The 17,646-nt window shown below is 42.2% G+C and overlaps 1 protein-coding gene across 6 annotated transcripts in view; it reads right to left on the bottom strand.

The window, feature by feature from the left end:
- The window catches only part of LOC126277300 (beta-TrCP), a 113,221-nt gene that overhangs the window by 57,614 nt on the left and 37,961 nt on the right, over positions 1–17,646 (bottom strand). Inside the window, exon 1 of one of the 6 annotated variants that reach the window (XM_049977351.1) lies at positions 16,579–16,817. The exons of 4 other annotated variants lie outside the window; for them this stretch is intronic. The gene's annotated coding sequence lies outside the window, so the exon portion shown is untranslated. Of the gene's footprint in view, positions 1–16,578; positions 16,818–17,646 lie in introns of those variants that run through there. One more of the 6 variants, XM_049977352.1, reaches the window with a different exon arrangement.

Below are 17,646 nucleotides of genomic sequence, written 5' to 3'. Positions count from 1 at the left end.
AGACATCGGTACAGCCAAACGAAAATGACACAAATAATATAACAAAACCAAACGGGTAAGCAATCGCTAATGACAAAATAAAACAGCAAAAACCGCATGAAATAACGTACTGAGATTACAGAGAGTTAGTTCTTTTCGTATTTCTCGTTTCGCTTCTGCTAGAAAGGATTTAAGTTCTTCATAAACCGCGAAGTCGGTGGTTGGTAATAATGTTCAACATCCCTTATAAATTTTTATTTGAGGCCCCACCGGTTGATGTATCCAAAAATATGTGAAGTTTATGTCTTCCACTTCGTCGCAGTCACAACGTGGAGATAGCGCTATGCTTGCGCAGTATATGTGCTGAGCACAGCAGCAGTGGTTGAATTTCAACCACGCTGCTGCAACTGCAAATTTCAGTGTACACGTGAGTCCATGGTACCACGGTACGGTTGATAGTCCTGGTGTTACTTGGACGTTATTTTCCTTTCGTTACCTGAGAATCTTGCTATTCTTTGTCCCATTCATTCAGAACCCTCTTATAAAGCGGTAATAGATCCTCAGCTGGAACACGTATAAAGGAAATGCAGTGACATTACAGAAACGAGGAGCCGAAATTGACTTACCATTTGTTTACAGTGAAATTACATTTATAAATGACGTTGAAAGTGATCCCCTGCGACATCAATACACAGCTGTGCACGTCTAAGTATATTCAGATACAACGGTCGTAAAGTTCTGTATTCTGTCAATTTGTTCCATAGACTTTGCTCTTAAAGTGTCCCCACAGCAAAAATCACATTATGTTAGATCCAGCGAAAGTGGTAGCCATAAATATTTCCTGACAGTTCGTTCATCAGTGAAGACATATGGACTTGGTCCAGGGATACCTTAGACGGGTGGCATGTTGCCCTTTCTTGCTGGAAGAAGCAGTATTGACTTTCATATTCAGTGAGCTGAGCACAAAATGTATCAAAAATGTCCATATATGCAACCGTGTTGAGAGTGGTTTCGCAAATTATATGTCCTATGGTGCGCATTCCTGTTACATCGCACCAAGCGTGGATTTTCTCATCATGAAGTGGTTGCTGACACAATATTACTATTCTCCGTTGCCCAATATCTCGTGTTCCGCGAATTTACGTGGCCAAAAAGATAAAACCATGCTTCACCACTCATGGTATAAAGGAAAGGGTCTCAATGTGGCTCCATATTAAGACTGTTCAATATCGGCTGGCAACTCCTACTTACATGCGCCTATTGGGCCAATTTACGTGTAGACTCTTCGGTTCTGAATAATTTTTCGGCGAATACCTGCAATAGCTTCTAGTGGAGGGAACTGAAGTAATTCAGTGTCTTTTTATATTTTGCATAGATCTGCAGGAGCTTCAACTTTTATACAGACACTGTATTGCTATCGTTGCTGGTAGTCCTTTATCCACGCACCTAACGTGAAAAATTTCGGGAGTTTCCTAAATCGAACCCGTTCTCGCGTGCTTCCCCAATTTCAATTCTTTCTTCCATCGAAAAACTCATTTTGAAGACCGCAATGAGAAATTTCGAATGTGACATGAAATAAACTGAAAAGCTGACAGAAGAATGCTGATCTGTTATTGTATAGAACTGTTCACCGTTCACTGTTGTAGCTGTTTCATTAGCAAGTCGAAATATTGCATTCGTATTCGAAGCTGAGGCGGGCTATTTTTAACTGCGCCACCTTGTATATCCACGCCACTTTGCTGCTCAAATCTCCCTTCACAGGTGTCACTAGTTAACCACCCACGGATTTTTCGAAATCTACTTTATCACGACCAGAAATTTGAATTCTAAACGAAAATATACGTTCTAATAAAAACAATTATTCAGTTTTCTTTTTTCAAAAAATCGCCTAACAATGCCGGATAACTGGGATCTTGCTGTAATTGAATATAATACCAGTTCATGTGTTTTAACTGACTTGGATGAGCACAGCACGGTATAGGAGGCGTGGAAAAGTTCGCACTTGGTTGCTTCCACTGGGTGTTCAGATGCCCCGCGCCCTTGCCGAGCGCACAGCCTCCGCGCGCTCATTTTCACTCGAGTAGCAGCCCTCAAAGCGGCCGTCCGGTACAGGGTCGAACGCAAGCGCTGCAGCGAGTGGCGGACCACGCCCCCTGCAGCCAGCGAGGCCCCGGCCTTCAGCCCAGGCCTGGCCGCTTTCTGCCTCTGCGTTTAAAGTAACTTCGGGGAACAAAGTGCAGAAACAGTGGGAAATTAAATTTCCTGCCTTTATCTACACATCTTCATATACTCTACGACTCACCGAAGATCGGGTAATGTCTAAGTACATCTTTCGGGACTACCTATCACGATTTTGTTCTTGAATCAGGTTCTCTTTTTCCTTAGCCCTACACAATAATGGAGTTCACAGCTGGTAAGTTTGATGCATGCAGTCGGAAACACCATACACTAACGAGCCAAAACATTACGATCACTGCCCACCGCGAGGCTGAACGCCTTCTGGTGGTGCTGTGGGCACGTGATGCAAGAACGAAAGAATATAAGCTGAACAGAGGCGAGTGTGTAGTCATTATAGCGAATATACAGACCTCAAATTCGGAAATCCACTGATATAAGCAATTTTGACAAAGGGCACATTGTTGTGACGCTGCGACTGGAAACGAGAATCTCTAACGGCGAACACATTTTTAGACCTATTTAGTGTATGCTAAAGTTATTTAAAAGGCTGTGTAAGCAAGGATAATTGATCATTTTATATCACATAATTTGCCAGCAATGTAGAGTTCGGCTTCAGAAGTCGGAAGTCGTTTAACAACCGAGCGCAAACTTTTTTTATTTAACCCGACGTAGTAATTTCACAGAATGGGCATATGACCAGTGAAACTGAGCAGTTCAAATTTCTAGGTGTTCAGGTAGTAAACTGTCGTGGAAAGTTCACATTCAGTATCTTGTTCGAAGACTTAATGCTGCCATTTTTACTATTCGACCGGTATCTGAAGTGAGAGATCTTTACTGTCTTGTCAACAAAACCACCTTTTTTCCAAAAATGAGCTGCTTTCCCTCAGTTAATACTCGGCAGAATTCCGACCTGCATTTAGATCGGACTTCTTTAACTCGTGTGCAGAAAGGTGTGCAGCATATCGCTCATGGGTCACTCCTATTCTGTCGAGGAGGTTCTTGGAAAAATTAAGCTGAATCTTATTTTATACTGTTGACTGTCTTTTTGGGTACATAAACATTTTATTTTTATCTGTTATTACTTTTATGTTATTTTACGTACTGACACGTTCCATGACCTTAGAGATTGCTCCTCAATTTGGTCCTACGGAACTTTACGTGTAAATAAATAAATTTACGCCAGCTATTGTCGTGAGCACCTATGGAATGTGGTTGAAGGATGGTGAAACTATTGGGCGTCCAGGATCGAACGCAAGCGCTGCAGCGAGTGGCGGAAACTAACGCTCGGAAGATCGTCGGCTGTGTAACTCAGGAGAGGCAGCCATCTGTGGCAGATCTGACAATGGAGTACAATGCAGTACAAGCAGAATTGTTTCGGAGCGCAGGGTTCAAAGACCATTGCTGAACATGGAACTAGAAAGCACACAACCCCTCTGTATTTCCGGGCTGACTAGACGACACAGTCAATTAAGATTGAAGTGGGGACATCACTGAATAATCGCATTATTTATTTATTTTATTTTTGGTTACACCAGGACGTTGGTTATGTCCTTACACGCCGTCATCCAGGCGAATGGCTGCTCGAAACGTGCCCAGTGCCACAGGGAGACCCGCTGCGAGCAGAATTATGCTATGGGGTATATCTAGTTGGGCTATATGGGACTTACTGTGGTGCTCTAGCACCACGACGGCAATGAAGTATGTGAAAATTATTGCGGACCACATGCATCCACTCATGGATGAAGTCTTCTCTGATTGCAATGACATCTTCCATCAAGATAATTCTCCGCGATAAGGCCAGAATCGTGCTGCAGTGGTTTGAGGAGCGTGACAGTTAAAGTGATATCATAGCCAGCATATGCCCCTGATCTGTACCTATTGGAACGCACATCGGGCGCCAGCTGCGTCCCCACGAACCACCGCCCCGTAATTTGCGGGAATTCAGTGACCTGTGATTAGACATCTGGTGTCACATACTTCTGAAAATCTATGAAGGACTTGTAGAAGCCATCCAATCGCTGCTGATTGTGTTTGAAAAGTGTACCAACACATAAGTAAACAAGTTATCATAATGTTTTGGCTCATCGGAGTATATTTCTTTCATTCTCTTCACTGCTGGTGTATCACTCTTCATAATCTCCCTTATCTCTATAGCTGAATCCCAACGTCTCGGAAGCTCTATTATTCTATGCAGGACATAACTTCTGTTCATATGTCGAATGGCTCCAGTAACTGTGGCAGAAAGCTCTTCCACATGACACCAAGGCGTAGGTTTTTTCAACTTCGGGAAGTAGAAGTTTGGTGGATTCACATCCGGGCTACTGTAGGGACGATGCAGCAGAACTTCCCATCCGCATTTGCGCAGTTTTTGGGCTACAACATTGCCGATATGCGGGCGAGCATTGTCGTGGAGAATGAGTGCCCCCAGCTTCCAGCGACTGCACTGCTACCACACTTTTTCCACATGGGACTGTTTACGATCCCTTGGTGATTATAAGCAAAATCGTCATTTGCTTGAGCTTTGATTGAGCGCTCCACTTACTAGACTGATTTCGACTCCGGTTCAAAGTCTCTACGCCACGTTTCGCCAATAGCGACGATTCCACACACGAATCCTTGAACTTCAAAAGAGAATCGTCGTTTGAGCAAGACTGCCGAATAAAAGCAGAAACTCGTGGCTTCTGTAGTCAAACAGTCTCGGCTTTATCTAGCAGAAAATTTCATATTCTTCAAATCATTTGTCAGTATACGGAATACTGATGATTTGGTAAATTCCTGTGGCTCCAGGACCTTTAGAGCACCTGCCACAAATTTCACACTTCGTATCCCAATGTGAAACTGTACTACGGTCCACTGTAAACTCACCACGAATTTCACTTAACGCGCTGTGGATTTCTGTCAAGTTTTTGTCGCTTAAAAGTTTCGAGCTTGATGTACGATTTCTGTTCTTCAACACTCGCAGTACCCGAGATTCCTGTAGGGTCCATTTCTAACTCTCGGCAATGTTATAGTAAAAGGCGGATAAAAATTGTGCTGCTTCTTCGAGCGCCTAACTAAATCTGACGCAATTTTCACTGTGTGTGCATCAAACAAGACAAAAGTACATAAACTGAAGAGCCAAAGAAACTGGTACACCAGCCTAATATCGTGTACGGCCCCCGCGAACACGCAGAAGTGTCGCAACACAAGGCATGTACTAGACTAATGTCTGAAGTAGCGCTGGAGAGAACTGACACCATCAATCCTTCAGTGCTGTCCATAAATCCGTGAAAGTACGAGGCGCTGGAGATCTCTTCTGAACAGCACGTTGCAACGCATCCCAGATATGCTCAATAATGTTCGTATCTGGAGAGTCTGATGACCAGCCGAAATGTTTAAACTCAGAAGAGTATTCCTGGAGCCACTCTGTAGCAATTCTGGAAGTTTGTGGCGTCGCATTATCTTGCTGGAATTGCCCAAATCCGTCTGAATGCACAATGGAAATCAATGGATGCAGGTGATCACCTGTCAGAGTCGTATCTAGACTTATCAGTGGTCCCGTGTCACTGCAACTGCATACACCCCACACCGTTACAGAGTCTCCACCAGCTTGAACAGTCGCCTGATGACATGCAAGGTCCTTGGATTCATGAGGTTGTCTCCATATCCGGAAACGTCCATCCGCTCGATAAAGTCTGAAATGAGACTCGTCCGACCAGACAGCAAGTTTCCACTCATCAACAGTCCAATGTCGGCGTTGACGGAATGCGAGGCGTAAGGCTTTGTATCGGGCCGTCATCAAGGGTACACGAGTGGGCATTCGGCTCCAAAAGCCCATATTTATGATGTTTCGTTGAATAGTTCGGACGCTGAGACTTACTGATGGCCCTGCATTGAAATCTGCACCAAGGGTTGCTCTGCTGTCACGTCTAACGATTCTCTTCAGTCGTTAGTCCTGTTCTTGCAGTATCTTTTTCCGGCCGCAGCGATACCGGAGATTTGATGATTTACCGGATTCCTGATATTCACGGTGCACTCGTGAAATGGTCGTACGGGAAAATTCCCATTTCATCTTTTACCTCTGAGATGCTGTGTCCCATCGCTCGTGCGCCAACTGTAACACCACGTTAAATTCACCTAACTCTTAATAACCTGCCATTGTACCAGGAGTAACCGAACTAACAACTGCGCCAGACACTTTTTGTGTTATATAGGCGTTGCCGATCGCAGTGCTGTATTCTGCCTGTTTACATATCTCTGTATTTGAATATGCATATACTTATACCAGTTTCTTCGCTGCTTCAGAGTAAAAAAGTATGTACGTCCATCGATTACAAAAATTTTTGTTGAGTACGACGGACAAGGCACAGCAAGAGACATCACCCCTGTCAAATCTGCACGTTCAATACCTGCAACGTGAATATTCATTTTGACTCAGCAACTCAGTTCGTGTAACTATCTGCAGAAACGCTTTTTATATCCAACAGTGAATACATGATCTTCACTTTAACTACTGAGCTGCCGCACGAAGAGTAACACACAGAACGTCTGACAGTGAGGAGTGTACAATTGCTGCGACTTCATTCTTTCGAGCAACTCATCCTAATAGCACCCCATCTTAAATCCCGTAAATATTACTAGTGTTCTCGGTTAATTATAGTCTGTAAACGACTGTACCACGGCATCAAAGGGTCCGGCAATCTCTACAGGTGGAGCCGTTTGTCACCAAGACCTCCTTATCTGCCAACGCGGAGACGTCAGAGATGCTACAATGTTTTCTTTTAAAGATACAGGTTCATGCTCTCTTCTTGCATCCGTGGTGACTTTTTCTAAATCTATAGTGACCAATATGAAAGAGTCAACTTTGCATCCAGAAAATTACTAATGTTCTACAATACCTCTGTGTAAGAAAGCCCCCTCGTACATATACAAAGTTTTGTACGGTGCCTGCTACCCGGTATCCGTTTTTAAGCTTACGGTGCACCAATATTGCTCAAAATTTGTACTGAATTTTTCTTATATTCTTAATTACAAGAATTTTCTCCGGAGTAGCATACTACTATCTGAGGAAATCCACATTATCTTTGGACACAGCAGAAACACGGCTTGCAAGTAACTGCACATTGTGCTGTAGATAGAAATGTGTAGACTGTGCTCATGAATGCTCGGCTTTGACAACAAACTGAGATCTGTGCTCTGCGACTGTATGAATCCATCTAGTGAACACATTCACCGCGGACGACGCTTCTGTTCAGCGCTTTTAATATAAATTAACAACGAGCCCAGCACGATCCACTATGTATGACACGATCACTTTCCTGGTCACAACCACTCCTTCAAATAATACTATTGGATCTCGTCGCGTTTAGGAAGAGTTACATTATACAAGGTGTCCCACGAAGAATGGCCAGTATTCAGGGATTTGACGGGAACTATAATTCGATGCAAAAATGTCTAGCAAACATGGACTACAAACATGCATATCTCAAGAGCTAGGAGCACTTTTTCAGTAGAAAGAGGAGTTTAACAGTACCGAAGATGAAAATCTGCTCATAGCTCTTGAGATACGCATTTTTGCTAGACATTTTTGCTTCGAATTATCGTTCCTGTCATATCCCTGAATAATGACTATTCCTGCTGAGACTTCCGGTATTTTTTTTAATTTTGTCGCAAAATGCAGTATTCGAAAAACAACCAGGGCATAAGAACAAATCCTAACATTACTACAGAAGAGGAAAATTAAGTACGAGGAAAAACGACTTTGCGCTCGGATGAACACGTTTACTGAAGCAGGTGGTTGTGGAGGGGAACGCTGCTCAATACCGGAGCTTTGCGAACCGACTGCGCCTGGTTCTAGCGCTCACATCGACAAGGACAAAGATCGTGCAATGACCTGCTGACGGCGACGCAATGGTATGATGGAAGCTGGCCAAAAGACAGCTTGATACAGCAGAAACCACTGAAATTTTCTACAGTGCAATTCCACATCCGTATACTCTGTTTCAGACAACTCTCCAAAGAAGATAAGTGCAATGTCGTCCACGAGTAAATACAGGCAACAGACGATCTTGATCGGGACCTGTGACTCACGGCTCATGGAAATAGGCGGCAAATTGCAACTCAGCTACGACGAGACGTGGAATATTAGCGCGAAGTGCCTGCAATCTTGTTAGCTGAGGTGGCCTCGACACAGGCAGAAGAGTTGTGTACGTCTCATTTGGTATCATAGTATTCGAATCGGGCAATCAAACACCGTGGACTCGTGCATTACTGACAAACTCTGTCTTTCCTCACGAGCGTATTTAGTGCAGAGTCCGACAGCCAACAGGTTTGTTTAGAAACTGTGTAAAAAGCGTATTATTTGGAACATAGCGCAACATCGTTCCTACGAGCTCAGGCGGTTTTACTAAAAGAAAAGATTTTGACATTAGCTGTGAACGTTCCAGGGATTCTCAGCAATACGCAGTCAGACGCTTCTACTTTGAACAGTGGAGCTACCCCTAACAAAATGTGAAAAATGATCTCACTATTTATTGTTGAATGGTGGGTTGTTGGGTTGTTTTGGGGGAAGAGACCAAACAGCGACGTCATCGGTCTCATCGGGTTAGGGAAGGACGGGGAAGGAAGTCGGCCGTGCCCTTTCAAAGGAACCATCCCGGCATTTGCCTGGAGCGATTTAGGGAAATTACGGAAAACCTTAATCCGGATGGCCGGACGCGGGATTGAACCGTCGTCCTCCCGAATGAGAGTCCAGCGCGCTAACCACTGCGCCACCTCGTTCGGTGTTGAATGGTGGCACCAGAAAATGTAGTAAAGCAATTATTCATCTTTTGGAATCCATTATTTCTATTATCTTTGAAAGTACACATACTATGGTTACAGGCTTTTTCTTCGGTCGCCAAAAGTAGCATTTTTTATTTGCAGTCATGGATCCAGGTAGAACTATAATACGTATGAATTTCAAATTTACGTAAATAATGATCTGGTTCTTGATGAATTTTGCGTGTTAAAAATTCATCTTATTGTGGTATGCCTTTTTAAATTATTCTTGTTTGTGGAAGTGTCAGTTTTTCAAATACAGATGGGGCTACTTGGAACACGCGTACTTTCGATTTGATTGTGATTTTTCCTCGCTTTTTAAGGGTTTAGAGTTAATACAGAAATAATACCTGCATTAAGCATTGGTATTTACATTAAAAACCAGAATTCAGTTGTTCAATTACATTCGCAAGAATTGTGTTTACGGTAATTCGCAACAAATGACTACTGCTCTACCTATATTCTATGGTACATCCGCATTTGCTGCCGTTACTAAAAATACAACTTTGGATACTTACAGTGTTTCCATTCGTTGTGTCCCTACAATTGTTTGATTTCTTTAAACTATAACTGAAAATTTTGCAGATTCGCCCAGAAAAAATTCCTTAGCACCGACAAATCGTCGGATTTTTTCCCCTATATGATTATGTTCAGACAAGCCCCAAAACTCCAATGAACCTAACGTAGTACCCCATATAATGCGAACAACAAAGCTTTAAATGCTTGCAACGAAGATTCCCCAATGGAAGATCTAGCTGGATCGCAGTTTTCATTATAAAAATACCAAAGAATCGCTATCTGAAAACACACGTATGGTCCAAATTTACTGAATATAGATGAACACAAATTATATTTAAAAAATGTTTCAAAGCAGTCTGCGTAGTGCTTGGTCACACATTTTATTTGTTAACAGAAATTAGGATACTACTCCTCAACAATTTCATCGATACAAAATTCCCAGCTATGTAAACAAGAATTACTAACTGCCAACAAAAATACATTTGACTAAGTTGTCTCGCGTAATGGGTGTTCTATGAAGTTTTGAGATTGCAGCTCACATGAATATGGCTGAATGGTTGTCAGCTTAAATACTGCTGCAAAATGTCGACGCCATCCGACAGCATGCCAGAAACATCATGGAACAACACACAGTATTTCAGTATATTATTCTGTATCTAAAGGTATATTCCTGCATTATAACAAGAGTTGCGAATTAGCACCTCCAGTTTATATAAATCTTTAAAATCTCATCCCGCTTCCCCAATGCTGTGACCTAAGGCTACAACCAAAGTCAACATCTTATTGACTGCAGCTGGTAAACAAATGACGTCTGAGAAGAAACTAAAAATTTTTTAAAACAAGACACAGACATTAGATAATTTAAAACTACTGTTTTTAGTTCTGGATTGCCACCAGGTGTGACGTCTTCGATAACGTTATTCTTAACGTCTGTCGCAGCTTCACCAGAGCCCCGTCGGCCGCCTGTTTCAAGGCGTTGCCCATCTCTCACGAACTTGGACGTGGGGTTGGTCTTTGAGAGACACAAAGACATGGTGATAATAGTGACCAGACAAGTGAAATGGCTGTGTTTGCAAGTGCAGATTTTCGATGTGTGTGACCAGAAGCAGTTTATAGCGCTCATAGATATTTAGGTTTTAGGACAGACTGAGTTGGTATGATTATTAGTAGACTACACCAATACTCGGGAGCACTAACTCAAAGCTCCGTCACCCCAACCAGATTTTACGCGGTTTCACTAAACCACTTAAGGCAAATACTAGGGTGGTTCCTTTGAAAAAGGCACGGTTGATATGCTTCCCATGTCTCCCTCAATCCGAGCTTATGCTCCGTCTAACGACCTCGCCATCGACGGGATGATAAATCCTAAATCTTCCTTTTTTCTTAGTTTTTAGAAATAGAAGATTCTAAAGTAGCAAGCACTAGCCGTTGGTTGAGTGCTTAGTTTGACAATGCTACACTGCCGATGTAGAATTATCTAAAATATGGAATGGTTAAAAAAGTAACAAATGCGAAGAAGATAACGCAACTATTTGCAATCAAAATGCTGATCGCACTTTCTGACTACGCCCACTACATTTTGCAGTACCGCGTGTATGGTGATAGGGCTTAAGTTTCTAACCACTTCGAACTTCGTAGGGAGATCAACAGTTGTGCCTATTAAACTGATAGTTTGCTTCCCCTAGAGCACGTAAACTTGTTAAGCCGCTGGTAAGTGAATAAAATTTGAATTCTTGCCCTGAGCAACTTCAGGTAATTTAGCAGAGACTATATTTGTCTGAATGTCAACACCGTCTTTACTAATCCGCGGACAAATTCAGACGCAACTGGCAATATACACCTGCTGCGAACTTACATTAAGGTCTCACACTACCAATAATAACAGTATTTTATTGACGCTGTAGAAGGCTACGTCTGAAAACCATTTAGTGGTACGTAGTAGACCACAAATCTACATGTCCGTAGTTTTAATCAACATTTGTTATTACGAAGTTGTTCTCACTATGTCTTATTTTCGGCAGTGGTTTGTACGTGACAAATATCAAGATGCACCGTTGTCCGGATTCTCTGATTACGTGTCAAATTCCCTTACCGAGTGTTGGAGTTTTAAGAGCTAAGAAAGGCAAAAGTGCACCACAACTACCACGGCCAGAACAGGCCGTGTCTAGCACCACGATGCACAAACGAACTTTCTAGTTTACGACACTTCTTTGTAACTCTTCCTGATTGATGCACAATGACCATCTTCTAAAGTCCTTGAAACTTTTGGTTACTACGGAGTCTTCATAGAAAATCTTAAATATTTTCTTTCTTCCTGAACCTTTACGCTGTTTTTAGCGGTTTGCAAGCCTTACTACGTCACGGGGCTATTAAAGCTGGCCACCTGCATAATCGGATGGAAATTTATGTGGCAAAAGAACGGCGAGCAGAATTCCTTGCTGAATTCATGATATTTTAGATTATGCCCATGAAAGTAAAAGGAGACCTCTCACGGAACTTCATCTTACAATCTTCTACCATTTTCTTTAAATGATGAAAACTTCGGATATCGTTATCTATATCTTTCGGGCATGTTTAATCATATGCCTTAGTAATCTTGGGTTCGAATCTCAGTGAGCATGTACTGTCACGAAATTTCGTAACAGAGCACTCCGCTACAGAGCGAAAAATTAGTATTGAACCCAGCTGACTGGACGTATTACTAGCGCTAGGACATTCCGTTCCGCTGATCAACTGATGAACAGTGAAAAGATAAGGAGATTTTCTGACAAACTTGTACAAGAAGTAGTTTTCACCGATCAAGTTGAACAAAGTGCAACTATGGGCACATTTCGGGTGTACTACCTAGAAAGCAAGCTCGCTAATGAAGTTCGAAATACCATTAGAATCATTCACACTAATGCATCATCAATAAGTGCTGAAAACAAGAATTTTACGGAAACTTAACGTCATTAACAATGAACATTATTTACGTGTGCAAACTACAAGGTTCTACGCAGTCCCTTACCCAGACGAAGTTGTGAAATATCAGGTTTAGGATGTTTAACACAGGCGACGTTTCCTCCCAAGTCTTACGCAATGAGTAGCAATTAAAGCCTAGCTTTTAAAGCGGAAGAGGTTTCTCAAAGGTTTCACGACGAAGCTATCCGACGCGCACAACCTTACCGACACTTTTAATTGCGGCAACAAGGAGTCAGGGGATGTTAATCATTCAGTCGAACATGCAGGAAAGAGTAACTATGTACAGAAACCGAAGGAAAACTCTAAACGTCCTTCACAATGAGGATATCTATATACATGTAATTTTCAAAAAAGTTGTCCAACCCGTAGTTTGGTTTCAACACCACAGTGCTTTACTTATTATCGTTCTGTTGCCATTGCCTTACTTCGATCTTTGAATTGACTTATCCAGCAGGTTATATGGGGCCTTACCACGGAGCAACTCTGCATTTCACATTAATAAACATTGCCAGACGTGAAAGAAGTGGTAAGTGATAGATAAAAATCCACGATTGATCGGGGATGGAACTCTATACCTTTGAGATTCATACCATGGAACTGTACCATTAAGCCTCTGAGTCAATCTTCTATAAATGACCGTCTAAATTTGGGAAAGTAATTTACAAATCAGACAGTATAAATTAACTGCGACGTGACTGCACTCTAAGCCAGTGTCGAATGAAGTACAAACGGAAGACAGGTAGGTAATCTGACATATCAATGGAGCTGACTCAGGTGACTTGTCAGATATCCGTTCGTTAATCCACGTTAACGACTATTCTACTCCCCAACATTTCGACTACTAATCTTCCACATGATGCGAATAATGGTCAAAATACGTGTTAGCAGCTTCGAGACCACAAAAAGCATGCTTAGACACCAACGGCTTCAACACACAATTTTTCTCCATTTCATTAACTGGGAGAACTCGTTGACACACACTGAACCACAGAGGTGGGAAAGTGACGCGAAGAATAATAAAGAAAAACGAACCGACCCGTACTTTTGTCGAACCAATATTTTTCAGAATTGTTACGTTCGCACACAAACACAAGCCCTAAATATGGTTTGGTTCAAATGGCTCTGAGCACTATGCGACTTAACTTCGGAGGTCATAAGTCTCCTAGAACTTAGAACTACTTAAACCTAACTAACCTAAGGACATCACACACATCCATGCCCGAGGCAGGATTCGAACCTGCGACAGTAGCGGTCGCTCGGCTCCATACTGCAGCGCCTAGAACCGCACGGTCACTCCGGTCGGCTATGGGTTGGAGGCGTAAAAAGTTAAATGGATTTTTCCACTACAATTTTTTTTTCTTGTCAAACAGAAGACTGATATAACACTAGAAAATCAGCTTGAAGTATCTTTAAAAGCTCTAGAAGAAAGTGCTCTGATGTTACGAAAACCTGAACGGGGCGCACCGTCTCTTAGGTGGCTTTAAAGAGACCTATTCCTCGAATTCTGATGTATTCAACCTGTGTGCCACGGCGCCTTGGTGCACCATGAACGACCGCCTGGGACGCCATGGATTTATTTCTCAGTGGCATAGAAGACAGTTGTGGGAAATTTCATTTCTGGCGTCAATTTGTGTGGCGTCGGAGAAATTCCACTTTAAATGTTATCCAGCCTGTGTAAGAAGTCATAACTTCGTAGATAAACTATCATAACCTCTTAGCTGAACTATCGCGCGTTACACTTAGCGACAGAAGTGTTTTCAACCAGTTTCTATTATATAGTTATGAAGGTTATAAAGGCGATAAACTATGGAAAAGTTTTCACATGTCAAGCAAAAGTAGAACAGGAGAACTTTCTGAGGGTAACAAGGAACGTGGTAATGACAATAGGAAACTAGTGTAAGAAAATATGATAGCTACTTAGATTTTGATTTGCACTGTTGTAGAACAATGACAGCGTCCACAAAGTGTTCTGTGTTTGAAAGTATTTTCTGTTGGATGTATACTACCTAGGAAATTAAAGCGTCATTTAGAAAGTATCATAACAATGACATGGTCAACGAAATGAAATACTTTCTAGAAAACTGGATCAAACCAAAGAAAAAAGCTTTCTAAGTAGGAGAAAATATATAATACATCACTTCTAGCGTCGTATGTTATAGCTTACCGAGAAGCGAAACGTAAGGAAGCCCATAAGATTGGAGAACAACTAATTCTACCACGTGCTATTGACGTGGTGTCGATGTTAGGCGAGTCCATAACAAAATTAGTCGTCGAATTGAAGAGTCTGGAGAGGATCTTCATGAACAAACTACAGAAAAAATTAGAGGACGGGATTTTGGTTTGCAGCTTGATGCGATCATTGATAGCAATAGAGAAGCTCATTTTATTTGCTCTGCGCGATTTGTTGATGAAAAATGATGGAAGACCATTTTTGAAAGAAAACAAATGCGGGTACGTCAGGCAAAGATTTGTTCGAAATAGTGGACAACTTCATAATCAAATTAAATGGGCCCATTGTGCTGTGTGTAGTGATAGAACTCCATGTTGGAGCGTTACTGTGGTCTACAAGCACTTATCCGGAGCGAAACTCTTTACATTATGTGGACCTAATGTATTATCTACAAAGAAGCGATCGCTTCGCAACATTTGGTTGTTTATCTAAATGAAGTACAGCAAATTGTTAAATGTGCCGAACTTTAATAAAATTCGTCCTCAGGAGGCTACATTTTTAGACAAATGTTTCACGACATGGGTCCTGAACAAACGTCTCTTATTTTATAGCAGCACTCGTTGGCATTCCAGGGGGAAGTATATTATCGCGCGTCTTTGAACTTAAGTGAGAAGCCCGTTCTCACCTCGATGAATAAAATCTTATCAGTGCTCGGTGCTTTCTGGACAGAATTTTTATTGAAGGTCGCATACTTAAGTGATATTTGAGAATTAAAACTCACCGAATAAGGCACTGCAAGGAAGTGAAATTCATTTCATTCAGGTTATTGACAAAGTTTCTGCCTTCAAAAAAGAATCTGCTGCTTTTGGAGAGGAAAATGAATGACGGAGGAGGTACGGACTACTTTCCATGTTACCAAGCATTTTACAAACGACAATGAGATAGGCCTTACTGCAGATACTTTTTCTATAACTGAAGGACTTTTCTGAACTTCATGTTCATTTTGAAAAATGCTTTCCTGAAAACTGTGATAGGCTTCAGAGGGTCCAAAATCCCTTCAATAATAATTCTCCTTCATAGTTCAATACTGCAGATGAGAAATATATGATGGAACTTTTATCACATTCTTCGCTACAAGTGAAATTTTCATCAGCGATGATGTCAATATTCTGGTATTCAGTAAGGAAGAGAGTTTCCAAGCATGAGCAAGAAAGCATTCAAGGTACTGATTCAGCTGAGATGCTGGACATGAGAATTGCCGATTATACAAGAAGGATTTTAATCAACTCAATTCCTTACAATGTCAGAAGTAGGCGAAGTTGAACACTTAATTGAAATCAATTCCACAGATATATGTATAACTAGTCTCACAATGGACGTAAATCGTGTAGTATTGCAGTCGCTTCACAGTAAACGTTCAAGTTACACAAATCTCAACGCAAGATTCTCACATACGTAAAACTCAAAAGACCAGCAATCAAGGGTATGTTATCATTTTGGCCCAGGAAGCGTGTTACGACTGTATCGAAATCAGTTTGTGCTTAGTAACCCAAGTCTCGCCGTTATTTTCTACCGTCTTCTCGATGCCAATTGCGCATATTGTGTGTTCTCATTTCACTGTTCTCTCGAGTACGGTAATTTGCTTTCGACAAAAGATGACAAGATTTATTTTTTTATCACGCCAAATTTAGAAGACTGCCATACTCCATCAATATATCCACAGAAAAATTACATTTTGCACAAATTTTAGTGTCTAGAAACATCTTCATTCTTCATCTCGGTATGCTTACACCATCATGATAATATAACGAGATCTAACTTGATTCGCCCAACGCTATCTACAACAAAACAAAGGAATCTAGCAGATCGTACTTTCACGCTCTTAAGTCTCCGGCACAAAAAAGGGCAAATAACTGAAGTTGCACAACACTGTATATAAGCACTCTCGCAGTCACGACACTCGCGTGGTTTACCTGTATTGCGCTGCCAACACACGCGTGAGCTATATTCGTTTCCGAACGAAACGGCGGGACTCCCGAGGGCTGTCGGCGTTCGCAGAAGTTAGCCGCAGGCCACGACACGCCTGGGCTGATCTGGACTAGGCGGGAGTGGGGAAATGACGAAAGCTGGCGCGAGCGCGGTTTCGTGTCTGATTTTCTCCGTGACGCGGGAGCAGCGAGCGGGTCTCGCCAGCGCGCCGCTTGCGAGTTGCGACACTGGCGTTAGCGGCGTGACGGAGAGGCAGCGTGCAGACCCTCAACCCCCACCACGCCATCCCTAGCCTCCCCTCCTACAGCGAGGAGACGGCCAAGATGAGGCAGCCCGCCTCATGACTCACCCGCCAGCAGTGACCGGCACAGCTCACCGCCGGCCCGAGTGGGAGGCTATGCACCTGTCGCCCGACACGTACTGTTCAGGAGTAGCGAGAGTCCACGTCTCCGTCTCTCCCTCTCCCGCTGAGACATATCACACTTTATATACAACTTTTGCTTTAGCTTTAATCTACACTCCCAGACAGTATTATATACTGTGACTTCAAAGTTAGCATTGCAAAGTGTTAAGCCCTTTTACAAGAACGAAGCGACTGTCTCAATCGACTACTCTTGGCAAGGGAATCTACCACAGCGGCCTTCGCTTTTTATTCATGTGCTGAATCTCGCCTGTCTCGAGTGGTTATTTTCGAGTACACGTCAGCTCCGATACTGCTTATGTTGTGTGGACTGTCTGCCCGCAATAGTAACAGTTTATTATCGAACAAAGCAATATTTATAGTGGATGTTCTCGACGAAGGTCGTATGGTAAATTCTCTACGCTGCTGAGAAAAGAATAGGGAGAGCGTCGGCCAAACATTTCAAAACATGTATTTTTATTTGCTCGAAAAAATTTATACTCTCTAACACACTGAACTATTTATAAGTGGTGCGTTTTTACTTAATCCTTTGCAACTTCTTTTTTCTAAGTGTCAAATAACATCGAAACAATTTTCATTAAAAACGTTTGCCTATTTATTTAATTATTTATGTTGTGTATGCGCGCTTTTT

Source organism: Schistocerca gregaria, chromosome 1 (assembly GCF_023897955.1).
Source record: "Schistocerca gregaria isolate iqSchGreg1 chromosome 1, iqSchGreg1.2, whole genome shotgun sequence".
NCBI lineage: Eukaryota > Metazoa > Arthropoda > Insecta > Orthoptera > Acrididae > Schistocerca > Schistocerca gregaria.
This window is presented reverse-complemented; position numbering and strand designations above follow the sequence as displayed.